At 38.2% G+C, this 11,866-nt stretch overlaps 1 long non-coding RNA gene across 1 annotated transcript; it reads right to left on the bottom strand.

The window, feature by feature from the left end:
- Positions 1 to 3,996: 3,996 nt before the first annotated feature.
- LOC133315714 (uncharacterized) lies at positions 3,997 to 11,607 on the bottom strand. Its single transcript, XR_009752120.1, has 3 exons — positions 11,488 to 11,607; positions 4,759 to 4,823; positions 3,997 to 4,053 (listed from the first exon to the last, which is right to left on the bottom strand). It is a non-coding gene; the product is annotated as an uncharacterized LOC133315714 (long non-coding RNA).
- Positions 11,608 to 11,866: the final 259 nt, after the last annotated feature.

The following is an 11,866-nucleotide window of genomic DNA, read 5'->3' as shown; positions in this document are numbered from 1 at the left end:
GAAGGTGAAGTAACTTTCGCTGCCCTTTTATTCTTCCCTACTTAGAACGATTTCTAATTGAGCTTTTCTCTGTTGCTGGAACTTGATTCTGCCTTGTTGGAGTCGATCCTTCCCTTGCATGCAGCTGAAAGTTGGAACTTGGGGAGTAAGGGTGTATTGCATGTGGCTGAAAACGGAAACATTGGAGAATGGGAGTGTGAAGTCTGTTTTTTTTAAAACAAAATTGGAGGCAGATTCCTTGGCTGTGTGGCGAGCTTGTGGTATACAAGCATGAAGGTACCTATGAGTATTGATCTCTTATATGTTCCTCCTCTGTTTCGGGTAGCATAAGTGGTTTAAGGAGTTCGTTTCTGCCATTCTGTCAATTACTGTTCGGTCACCAAGTCTTGGCTGTTAATACAGACAAATTAATGACTGAATGGTGAAGTTTAAAATACAACCTTTGGATATTGTCAAACCAGTTCTTAGTTATAAGATTGGTTAAGCTTTATTTGCGTTAAAACTGTATATATATATATATATATATATATATATAGCTCACTTATGCCTTGTATCCCTCCATCGTAGGTCTAATAGAAAAGATTATACAAATAAATAAATTTGGGGCCATTAGTTCTGGCCAAAGCCGAACCTTCATAGGTGGGCAACTTTGGGGTTTTCACCAATGATAACATGTTGTATAATAAAAATTTAATGGCAGGAAAAATTATCAGTAGTGGAATATGACAAATCGGTTAAAATCGTAAGATTGGAAAGGAGATAAAGCTGAGTTCTAGTTTTCTTTCCATCATTATAGTCGGCCACCACTTGCATTTTAGGGGGAATGCAACTGTTTTGTCATCCTTCTCTTGCTCATACTCATCTAATCAGGCTTGGAACATAATGCAATTAAGCGCAGAAACAGAATAGTGAGCTAGGAGATAGTTCCCTAAATTTTGTTGGGATGCACCATGAATTAAAGAAATTTTGTCAAGTTTTAAATGTGTTTAAAGTGTTGAAAACAGTATGCTGGTAGCTTCTCTATAGCGCACTTTAATCTAGGTTGGACATTAGATGTAGACAATAAAATTATAGGCACCTTCTAATGCTAAAAACTGACCCACAAGCTCCTGTGTGTCTCATTATTCAGCTTGCATATATGTGCCTTGGGGGGGATAATTCCCTGTCTATCATTTCCCCTTTTTGCGGTACAGCCTTGAATGTATTGCATGCAAGCACACAAAACCCGAATTGTGCATTTGAAAGTAGCACTGTATGCGTTGGGGCTGCCCTCTTGAAAAAGTATTGGAGTCTAGCTTTGTTGGTTTCAAGTTTGTGAACTCAGTATGTTGTAATTAAATTGGTTGGGACTGATTGGGTTAGTAGAGTTTTATTAATATGAAATGGTGAGGACCGAGTTAATGAACCACATCTTGGGTATGTAAGAACTTAACTGGACAGTTTGCCTTGGCCTCACGAGTGCACCTTAAAATACACAGGGCATTATATGTAGTAGATAAAAATTATAAGCACATGGTAATTATGAAAACCGAACCTGCATGTGTAGGTCCTTAAAATGTATCTTTTGTTACTTGCTAGAAATTAATTGGACAAAAGTAAAGGCAAAAATATATAATTAATCTCGGAAGTATAGAGCTTGATTAAACCTAAGGGTTAGAGAGCATGGGAACTGATTGTAAATTTTAGGAAAAATAGATGTAAATTCTGATTTGGTGTATATGTTTGCTTAGGTGCGCAAGGTCTCAAATCATTGGGTTGTTTGTTGATGTTTGGAATAATTGGTTAAACAACTGTAAAGACTCAAGATATGTGTTAAGTGGTATTACCTAATGTGATTATTAACTAGTGTATGAAATTGTGAAGTGTTGCTCACATATGTTCCATGTTATTTTATGATTATGATGTGGCAACGGTAAGGATATGAAATGATGATAATGATATATGCATGCATTTTTACATCCTGATACACTTTCTGTTTGGTGTGACTGCATAGCATGTAGACTTAGAACTCATGACATCCTAGAATATATATATATATATATATATATATATATAAGGACATGTGATTGAGCACGCATCATATAGGCATCCCTCGATACCAGAGTATGGGACACTTGGCATCCGTCCGCATAGGTCACAGTGGAATTCACCAAATGAGGGTGCCGTGCATTGAATTTCCACTGTGTTTGTACGCGCACGACGGTGCTATGAGCGTAAAGATGGGGTTATATACGCACTAAGATATATGATGATGTTTATCAAGAAATGAAGTTAATGTTGATGCGACTGTTTTATAACTTTGTGCCTAGTTTAATATTGTTGCATTATTGGTTTTGTTGCCACACTACTGGGATTTTTCTCACCCCTTTGGGGCTGCTATTTTTATAAAATGACAGGAGGACGCAAAAGCAATTGAAGACGTGGTTATATGGATAACTACTGTAATTGCTGCTGTTTGAACTTGCTGCTGTTACTGTCTTTTTGGTGGATGACTGTATTTTTATTTGGCATACTGGAAATTTGGATTGCTGTTGACGCTATGATGTTACTGCTGTTTTAAGACTTTTATGATCAGCAAGCATTTTGGAAAATCTCTAAAAATGTTTTGTGAAAAGAAATTCTGACGTTTTAATTAAAGTGCTGAATTTCAAACAGCCTTGCGAGCACTTTGCGAGTTCTGTTTCGAGGGGCAAACGACCTCCGATTTATTATTATTTATATGCACGCGAAGCCCCACGTGTCTAGTTTTTCATTACAAAAATGTTACAATGGAATTTCGAAAACTTGATTTTATACGAATTTTTAAAGACAGCAAGGTCTGCCAGGAAAATAATATTTTCAGCAACTTAAGAAATTTTGAAAGCATACTCTGATTTGTGTAAGGAACTTGATTTCAATCATAAGCTTCAATTAGCAACATCTAAATGATTTTTCAGTATTTAAAATGACGTCAAAACTCTAATTCCGCTTAGCAAACAACTCTCTTGGATGCATACAAGATAGGGTGTTACAATAATTGGTATCAGAGCAATTTTGATTCAAGGTGTTTGTTATGAGTACTGCATTGGTTGCTGTTTGTTCATCCTTGCTGTTGATATCTGTTGTGTGATCATTACTGTTTAAATTTAACTGTTGAATTGTTCAATAATTGCTGAACTGATTGCTGGTTGAAAGTAGCTATGGAACTGTACTGGTTGCTGCATACTATAATTAATCTCCTGAATTACTAGAATTATGATTGGCATGTGTTGAACTGTTTGTTGGATGCCAGATTGTAACACTCTCCCTTGTATGCATCCAAGAGAGTTGTTTGCTAAGCGGATTAGAGTTCTTTAATCATATTTTAGAGACTAAAAATCACTTTTACAATGCCAATTAAAAACTTATAATTGAAATCGGGTTCGTCACAAAAATCAAAGTATACTTTCGAAATTTCTCAACTCCTGAAAATATAACTTTCCTGGCAGACCTTGCTGTCTTCAAAAATTCGTATAAAATTCACTTCAACAATTCAAAAAAAATATTCTTTGTAATCTAGAAACTAGACATCAGGGGCTTCGCGTTCATATAAAATAATAGTAATTTGAAGGTCGCTTGCCCCTCGAAACATAACTCGTAAGGTGAGAGTTAAAATCAGTGAATTTATATCAAACGACCTGACTTGCAAAAATCATAATAAATCGAGCTTTCATAATTTCGTTGAAAGGTTTATATATAATACAACTAGACACCTTGGGCTACGCGTGCATATAAATTTTAAGAAAATCAGAGGTCCGTAGCCCCGGGACGCCAACCTACAAAATGCTCGCAGAAACAGTTTTAACTTAGCTTTCAAAACGTCATGAATCAGTTTTCGTAAAAACGGTTCTGAAATCCGTTTCAAAACACTTGCTGTTCTTAAAAGTCTTAAAAAAGGATGCAAACATAGTTCACTAATAATTTAAACATCCACAATTAGTACAGTCATCCATGAAATTAATACAATCACAGCAGCATGCCCAACAGTAGAAACCAACAGCAAATATCCAAGTCCTCAAAAGCTTTTACGTCCTCCTGCCATTTTATAAAAATAGCAGCCCCAAAGGGATGAGAAAAATCCCAGTAGTGTGGCAACAAAACCAATAATGCAACAATATTAAGCTAGGCACAAAATCATAAACAGTCGCATTAACATTTCATTACATTCCTTTATAAATATCCTCATATACCATGGTGCGTATATAACGCCTTTCCTTTCATTTCTTTATAAATATCATCATATATCTTGGTGCGTATATAATGCCTTCATCACGCTCATAGCACCGTCGTGCGCGTGCCATCACAGTGGATATTCCATATGGCTCCAAAAATCAATGGTGAATTTCCAACTGTGGACCTATGCGGACGGAAGCCAAGTGTCCCCTCTCCTGGTACCAGGCATGCCTATATGATGCATGCTCATTCACATGTATATTTATTTATACATATATCTCTGTTTCCAATGAATGTTCAATGTTGTATGCCATGCAATGCTTTCCCACTCAAAACAGAAAATAAATGCGTATAATGTAACATGCATAGATATATCATCATTCTCATAACATATACTTCATGCGGACATGAACATTTTACCTCATCATTGAAACTTCGTCAAACATTTCCGTAGGTAGAATACTTTCAATATAAATAACAGTATAATTATCATTCGCATGTGAGCAACACATAACAATCTCATACACTAGTCAATAGTCACATTAGGTAATACCACCATACACTTACCTCACACGTCACAAATAAATTACCAGGCAGCAGCAAAAGTCCACCAACTCACGAAATAGGCGAACCTAAATACAAGTGCAATCCATCAGAATACGTTTCATGCTATCACTATAAATTACCAACAAGTTTCCCAAGCCTAAAGATGGATCTCCAAGAGCATCTCCATCCTCTGTTTTGAGTTGTGGTATGATCACCAACCTTTAACTTGAGTTTTAAGTCTTAAAAATGGAAGCTTGATGCATGTTAATGCTAAAAGATGATAACTTGTATTACAAAAAAAAGAAGAAAAAAAGATGATAACTTGTTGTTGGGTAATGCTTAACACACCTAGAAATGCATGTTTAAGTGTTTAAAATCGGTAAAAACCCAACCTTTGAAGGATATCTTCACGAAATGCAGTTTCTGCATTCTGTCGTGAAATATCTGGATATCTGCCCGTGGAATATCCGGATATTGGATATCCGGATATGATATCCGGATATGTGATATCCGGATATGGAGTTTTGGGATATCTGGATATTAGATATCCGGATATGGGAATCTGTATATCCGGATATTGCATATCCGGATATGGACAGTGAGATATCCGGATATTGCATATCCGGATATGGTCCCGAGGAATATCCGGATATTCTGGGATTTCGCAGAACAGTAGCTGTGTTGTGTGTACAATAGGCTATTGGGGGTTTGTGAACCCTAGATTGATGAAGTTGAACTTCTGTAATTAATGGACTAAGCCAGAATCATGTGAGTAAGGGCTTGTGGCTTTGTTAGAAGCTTTAAGACATTAAACGTAATGAAAAGGCGTTGTCTTTAATTTCTATGCATGTGGTACATGTTTATTGATTTATATTTGGTCCCTATCAGATTGTGATCTGCTGTGATTGGACTTTGAGCTTGTGGCATTGGATAGCTAGCTTAGAGGTAAGCTTTCGTGTCCTCGGTTTAGCCATGTTGTGGTTCCACCATGTCCCATGGGGATATGGTATATGCATGTTGTGTTACATGCTTTTGATGTTTTGGAAATGTTGTTGAGCTATTGTATGTTAGTGCCTTGTTGATATGCATGGAGGTGTTCCACCTATACGGTAAGCCTGAGTATGTAGAACATACAAGAGGGTGAGGCTGTGGGTGAGGTGCAAGCGGTGTTCCTTGTACTACATGTAGGGAATAGACGTATTCCTACATTTCTCTGGCCAGTAGGTAGTGATAGACACACATGCCATAGATATCTGTTACACTACATAGTTTTGGAACTGATAATGATATAAATGCTTTTAGAACTTATATTGCACATGTAAGTGAGCTTGGGGTGGAAGATCCTTGAGGACCCCTTGTCTTACTGAGATTTCTTGTTTAGAGATCTCATCCCACGTTTGGGGAATGCTTATTTCAGGGTCAGGTAATGTTGAGACCTCCGGCGGCAGGAGGCCGGAGCTGAGTTAGATTGCTGTTCTATTATGCTGCCATGATTGGATGCTGGATATGCATGCTGCTTATATGCTCATAGCTTCAGTTTATGTTTATAGAGTTTTATGTTGAGACTTGTTGTTTACTATGTTATTTGGTGAGCATGGGGATTGTCCATGACACATAGTATTGTTATGTCTTGATTATGTCTTGAGTCTTTTGGAGTTGTAATAATGTATCAGGATATTGTCCGGATTACGAGATGTAATACCGTGATTTAGATACACACTTTATTTATATATTGAGGTATTTCAGTAAATGTCTTGTTGCAATTTACATACAGGCGATATTTTATGAAATTGATTAAGTAATCAAGATGATAATTGATAATGACGTCATAATTGAAAAGAAAAAGAATATTCCGCATTTTTAATTAAGCACCGCTTAATACGATGTAATGTTAATATTCCGAGTATATACGGAGTGTTACAGGTTCCTTTAAGGCAGCTAGCAAGCTGAGAGAAAAAGGGAAACCTATATCCAATCCTAGTGAGAAATCCGATGGGATGCATGTCCAGGAGGGCGTAAAAGGGAAAGGAGTTATGGATTATGACCCTCCTCTTGTTTCCTCCCCTGTCTAGAAGGATCAAGGTGTCAGCAGCTCTAGTCCTCACTTAGGGGGCACTTTTTTGACTCAACTTTGAGTAAGTCTCTTAAGGGTTTTTTACCCTGGTCTTTTTATTATTATTTTGTTTTCATGTCTGTTTGTGTTTGGAATTGTAGGGGGGGTTGGTAAAAAAGGCTTTGCTACCCTCATTAGAGATTTAAAGTTCAGATTTAGATTTGACATTTTGGTTTTGTTAGAAACTAGAGTTTCTGGTCCTAAGGGAGATAACATCATTAAGCATTTGGGGTTTTCTGATTTTTTTAAACAAGAGTCTGTTGGATACTCAGTGGGTATATGGATCCTTTGCGATTCCAATCTGATCACGCTGGAAATTCTCTTAACCCACCACCAATTTGTGCACACTAAGGTACATCACCTAAATTCTTTGAAGTTTGATCTCATGACATTTGTCTATGGTAGCCCGAGGAGGATGGAGAGAAGGATTCTTTGGTCGGAATTAGAGCTGCTTAGCCAGTCCATTTTTGATCCCTGGATCCTGATGGGAGATTTCAACTCTATTATCCATACATCTGAGAAGATTGGAGGTGGTGAGGTTTGTTGGGCAAGTATGTCAGACATGCAGCAGGGTTTGTTAAGTTGCAAGGTGAATGATATGGGTTACAAGGGCCCTGGTTTCACTTGGAAGAGAGGGAAACTCTACGAGAGGATTGATAGGGCTTGCTCTAATGAGTCCTGGAACCTAACTTGGCCTGACTGCTTCATCTCTCATCTTCCTTTTTTTTAATTCAGACCATAGGCCTTTGCTTCTGGCTCAAAGTGGTACTCTTAGGCCAGGTGAATATTCTAGAACCTTCAAGTTCTTGGTAGTCTGGCTGACTGATCAAGGGTTTGGGAACCTGGTTAAGAATAATTGGCAAAAAAGTTCTGACTGGGTCCAAGCCAGAACATATTTGAAGTTGAGGTTAAAGACTGGCATCATCAGGTTTTTGGGAAAACTACTCAATAGAAAAATAAGATCTATGCTAGGTTGAGGGGAATTGATACCTATTCTAATGGTAGATACAACCACAGTATGGAGCTGTTTCATAAGGAACTTTGGAGGGAGCTTCAATCCATTGTTATTAAGGAAGAACTATCTTGGTATCAAAGAGCTAGATGTCACTGGTTGAAGTTTGGAGATAAAAACACAAATTTTTTCCATTCTTCTACAGTGGCTAGAAGAAGACACAATCGATTCATTACTTTACAGGATGCCAATGGGTGCTGGTTAGATGATCCTGATGAGTTGGTGACCATGGTTGTTGACTATTATCAGAATTTGTTTAGAGCTGAGGAATTGGATGATGGTTTCTTTCCAATCCAGAATGCTTTCCCTAGCCTATCTACCTGTGAGAGGGCTATGCTGGCTCAAAGACCTAGCAAGGAGGAGATTAGGAGGACAGTTTTCAGAATGGGAAAATTCAAGGCACCTGGCCCTGATGGGTTGCATGCAATCTTCTTTCAAAGTCAGTGGGTTACTGTTGAGGAATCAGTATGCAAGTTAGTTCAGGATGCCTTCATTGATCCTGCTAAAGTGAGAGAGATCAATAAAACTCACATCTGTCTTGTCCCTAAAAAGGATTGCCTGAGAACATGAAGGACTTTCGTCCTATTAGCCTATGTAATGTTATTTACAAGGTCATTACCAAAATTATTTCTGAGAGATTGAGAGAACTTCTGCCTAGGTTGATTTCCCCGACTCAAAGTAGTTTTATTAAGGGAAGACAGAGTACTGACAATATAATAGTAGCTCAGGAAGTCCTTCACTCAATGAGGAGGAAAACAGGTAGGGAGAGTTGGATGATGATCAAAGTTGACCTGGAAAAAGCGTATGATAGGCTGAGCTGGAACTTTGTTAGAGTGACAATCAGAGATATTGGTTTCCCTGACTCTCTTTGTGACTTAATTTCCAGCTGTATATCCTCAGCCTCTTTCAAGCTCTTATGGAATGGGGTTGCTACCAAAAAGATTATTCCTGGAAGAGGAATTAGACAGAGGGATCCCATCTCCCCCTATTTGTTTGTGCTCTGTATGGAGAGACTGGCTCATCTCATTCAAGTGACAGTGGATGTAAAAGCTTGGAAACCAGACCTGCTTAATAAGGAGGCCCCTCCTTTATCTCATTTATTTTTTGCAGATGACATAATCGTTTGTGCTGAGGCTAGTATAGAGCAAGCTCATATGATCAATCAAGTCCTGAAAATTTTCTCTGAGGCTTGGGGACAGAAAGTTAGTAATGAGAAAACTAGGGTATTTTTGTCTAAGAATGTCAGCTTTGGTAAAGCTAGAGAAATTAGTTACTGTTTGGGATTTTCCATTACATCTGATCTGGGAAAGTACTTGGGAGTTCCACTTCATCATAGAAGAGTTTCCAAAAGATCCTTTAGCCATGTTATAGATAGAGTTCAGAAGAGACTGTCCTCTTGGAATCTTCACTCTCTCTCCTTGGCTGGTAGATCTACTCTGGCTAAAGCTGTTCTTGAAGCATTACCTGCCTACACAATGCAATCTGCTGTCATTCCTGTGGGAGTTTGCAAGGAAGTGGAGAAGCTTACTAGAAGCTTTATTTGGGGTTCAAGCCAACAACAAAAGAAAACTCACCTTGTCAGCTGGTCTAAAGTCTGTAAGCCCAAGATGGATGGGGGTTTGGGTCTTAGAGACCAAGTTATGATCAACAAAACCTTCTCCATGAAGTTAGGTTTTGGTATGCTTAACAATGCTGACAATCTTTGGGTGAAACTTCTCAAAGCTAAGTATAAGGTTGGGGATATCATGATTCCCAACATCTCTACTGTGCGAAATGCCTCTAATACTTGGAGAGGTATTCAACAGGTATGGAAGCTTATCCAAGCTGGGCCCCTAATTCTTCTTGGTGATGGTAGGTGTTCAAGATTCTGGAAGGACCCCTGGATCCCTGGAGTGGATAACCTGTTTGATAAGGCTATCCTAGAAGTTCCTGAAGAGGTTCTAAACTGGAAGGTTATAGATTGTATATCGGTTGAAGGTAGCTGGAACTGGAGTATATTGGGTCACTACCTGTCTGATGAAATTTTGCATGCTATAGCAGGTATTCCCCCCCATTTGAGGATGGTGGACCTGGCAGAGTTGTGTGGAGACATTCTTCATCAGGTTTGTTCTCTGTTAGGTCAGCTTATGCTTCCTTAATTACCCCTCAAATTGACCCTCGGGCTAAGGATTGGAGATTGGTTTGGAGATGGAAGGGTCCCCAAAGGACTAAATTCTTCCTCTGGCTTCTTTTTAGTAACAAGCTCCTCACTAATGCTGAACGGTTTAGAAGGCACATGTCTGATGATGCTGGGTGTCCTAAATGTCATGACCCTGTTGAAGATATAGACCATATATTCAGGAAGTGTAGCTGGACGAGGGAAGTTTGGAGCTACTGGATTGATAGCAAAAGGCAGGCTAATTTCTACAGCAATGGTGTTGACAGCTGGCTGAATTGGAATCTGAATTCTAGGGAGCACAATAAAAGATGGAAGTTGAAATTTGGTGTGATCTGTTGGCAGTTGTGGAAAGGAAGAAACAAGCTTATTTTTGAAGGCATAGGCCTTAGTCCCCAGGATTTCTTCAATCAGGTTTCTATTTACATTTTAAACATTGAAAGTTCTAATGATATACTGTTGTCATCTGGTTTAATTGTTGATACTATGGAAGAGATTTGGGTTCATTGGAGGGCTCCCATGGAGGGTTGGATCAAGATTAATATTGATGGAACCTGTCGAAACAATGGCTCAGATTTGGCTTGTGGTGGAGTAATGAAAGATACCTTTGGGAATTGGTTGCAGGGTTTCAATAAAAATCTGAGTCATGGTACTGTGCTTATGGCAGAATTGTGGGGCTGTGTGATTGAGTTGGAGTGGGCTTGGCAGCAGCAACACAAATGTGTGATCTTGGAGGGGGACTCCTTGGTGGCTAATCAATTGATGATAGAAGGGTGTGTTGATACTCATCCCTGTTATTCTCTTGTGAATAGAATTAAGAACCTCCTTAACCGTAATTGGCAGGTACATATTTTACATACATATAGAGAAGGCAACAGAGTGGTTGATTGGATGGCTAAACTCAGAGTTGATACGGAATGGGATATTCATTGGTTCAGCTCTCCTCCGGATGGCTGTGGGGACATTTGTTTAGATGACTGTAGGGGCACTATGCTGCCCAGAACTATTGCTTAGTAGTTTTTGCTTTGTAATTTTCCTTTGTTATCCAAAAAAAAGCATCAAACCAAACAAAACCAAAAAAGAAAAAAAAAGTGAGACGATACTACAAACATCATACTGCAAATCAAAGCATCAAACCAAACAAAACCAAGAAGGAAAAAAAAAAGTGAGATGATACTGCAAACACCATATTACAAATCAAAGAATAAAACCAAACACCATATTACAAATCAAAACAAAGTAAAGAAAAACCATGAAAGTAAATTTACATGCCATTAAAAAAAATAAAAAAATCTCTAACTAACTAAAAACGCAATAGGTGAGTCGGTGACCAAGAGAACCAAATACAATAGGTGACCAAGAGAACCAAATAAAACAACGTTTAAGGAAAAATAAAAAAAATCCAAAGACAGAAAAATAATTATGTTAAGAAAAAAAACACCAAGAGAACCAACCTAACTCATTTCTTACCTCACTAAATTAATCCATCAGAAAGATACCCCACCATAACGGTTCAAATGAACACTATTTTTTCTTTTTCAAGATCGCTGCCAGAATCAGTGGGAATCACTTTGTGGAGAGTGTCTGACGGTGAACGACTTTAGGTTGGAGTGCCTGGCGGTGTCACTTGCTGGAAAAGTGGTGCATGAGGAAAAGAGACGAAGACTGCTATATGAGAATGAGATAATTTTTTTTTCTTCCTGGCCAAAACGACGCCGCTTTTATACAACTGCATAAAATGTTGTAAACAGTCACATTATATATATATATATATATATATGGAAAAAAATATTTATCGAGCAGCTTGAGACAAGTTTATCTCCGACAATTCCAAAACTACGTCGTTTTG

Source organism: Gastrolobium bilobum, unplaced genomic scaffold, assembly GCF_033153095.1.
Source record: "Gastrolobium bilobum isolate Gb01-03AN ecotype WA unplaced genomic scaffold, APGP_CSIRO_Gbil_v1 utg60553, whole genome shotgun sequence".
NCBI lineage: Eukaryota > Viridiplantae > Streptophyta > Magnoliopsida > Fabales > Fabaceae > Gastrolobium > Gastrolobium bilobum.
Note: the sequence above shows the minus strand (reverse complement) of the source record. Positions and strands in the feature narration are given on the sequence as shown.